The 1,946-nt window shown below is 45.4% G+C and overlaps 1 pseudogene; it reads left to right on the forward strand.

Annotated features, from left to right (window-relative positions):
• Positions 1 to 509: 509 nt before the first annotated feature.
• Positions 510 to 829, forward strand: LOC106736066 (40S ribosomal protein S27-like; annotated as a pseudogene).
• Positions 830 to 1,946: the final 1,117 nt, after the last annotated feature.

A 1,946-nucleotide genomic window follows, 5' to 3' on the forward strand; every position in this document is an offset into this window, starting at 1 on the left:
GGGGATGGACACTGGTTGGTTGTACACCAGTCTCCCTTTATGATGACTTCTGTTTTGTTACCGAGGTGGGAGGTAAGAGGACCTCCTCAATGAGAGGGAGGAGGTAAGAAGTTTGTATTTCGAGAACAGTACACAGGGCTGAAAATGTTGTAAAAAGTCTAAGAGCAGCCTCAGGAAAGGAAGTTAAAATGTCTACAGTTAGAGTTGAGTTAAGGGACCAGTAAAGCTGGTAAGTATAAATCTGCAGAGGTACCGATCTGCTTAATGGTATTGTTGTTAGCCTCCACTCCCCTAGAGCTCTGTTGGCATGGAATTGCAGATCCCTGATTAGTTTCATGTCCGTATTTTGTCAGATGGATATGATGAAGGGATACAAGGAACAAAGAATTTAGAATGTTGATAAAGGTCAAAACGATGAATCATTGACTCTCAGTTGGGGAGCAGAGGATAAATGAAATGAAGAGGGGCAAGGGATGGTGGTATTGAAGAAAAGTGTTTGTAGCTGGGGACTATTAAGAATTATCATACTCTCCGGCGGTGACGACCTCCCCACGAGAACATGCCTCTCGCAAAGGACCTCCTTCATCCCTCTCCCGAAGAGGAGAAGAGGAAACACAAGAAGAAGCGCCTGGTGCAGAGCCCAGATTCCTACTTCATGGATGTGAGGTGCCCAGGATGCTATAGAATCACCACAGTCTTTAGCCAGGCACAAACAGTAGTTCTGTGAGTTGGCTGCTCCACTGTCCTCTGCCAGCCTACAGGAGGAAAAGCGAGGCTGACAGAAGGATGTTCCTTCAGGAGGAAGCAGCACTAAAAGCATCCTGACTCAAGATGAGTGGGAAACCAGCCCAATAAACACATTTTGGATATGTCCTGTTTATTGTCTTGTTTAACTGCTAGGAAGTTCCTGCCTCAAGTACTCAGGGGCAACCAGAAGAGTGGAACACTTAGAGTCATTTGAGGCAAGTAAGTTGGCCAAGTACTTTAAAGTCCATTGGGACATTTGTATCCATCTAAGCTCATTGGCTCTTGACTAAAAAAAAAAAAAAAAGATACTAAAAAAAAAAAAATTATCATACTCTAGTCAGCACTCAAGTGGTGTGGAGGTTAAGGCACTGGACCCCACATAGCTGACTCTGTGGTTCAAATCCTGGATCTAGCAGCTTGAAAATCATGTCAGGCACATATGTATGCATGCCCAAATCCCAAGGAAGTTGGAGAAGAAAGTATTGTCATGGCCATCTCCTCTGAGGGATGATTTCTCACACCCCCACCCACCTCTCTGGCAAGTACAGACACCGTATAACAATCTCCCACCACCCAAAAAGGAATTACTTTACTCAAGGTCCAGCCATGGTTACAAAGGTGGCAGGGCCCTGCTTCATGAGTCTAGAGGCACACAGAAGGCCTGGGTTCAGATCCCAGGCTGACCTGAACATGCTGGGTGAGCCTATGCATACCTGAGATCCTGGCGGGCTAGAAGACTACAGAAAAGACCGTTACCTGGTGACAGCCTATTAAGGTACTTGCCTCTCTCATGAAGGAAGTAAACAAGAAATTGAAATAAATAAATAAATAAATAAAAGAACAATCTCGAAAGAAAAAGTGCAGTCACAGTTTAATGTATCTAAGTCATTTATTTTTCAGGAGGAACAGTCGTTGGTGTGAGGGGTAAGCAAGGAGGAGAATGTCATAGGAGATTGGAGTTCTAGGAACTAAAGGGCTGGGGTCACTTCTGACCTCGTGCCTCCCAGTTAAAAAGCAGGCCAAGGGAGCAGGGAGAGGACTGTGTGATGACAGAGAAGGGGGGGAGCATTGGGCAAGGCATAATTCAGTTGTACCTGAGTTTCCCGGTCATACTGCTATTTACTGCCATCTAAATCCCTGTGTGGTATCTAATAATGAGATCCCTGGCCCCTTGGAGATCAGGACTCCCTGCTCTACTC

Source organism: Tupaia chinensis, unplaced genomic scaffold (genome assembly GCF_000334495.1).
Source record: "Tupaia chinensis unplaced genomic scaffold, TupChi_1.0 Scaffold000627_1, whole genome shotgun sequence".
NCBI lineage: Eukaryota > Metazoa > Chordata > Mammalia > Scandentia > Tupaiidae > Tupaia > Tupaia belangeri.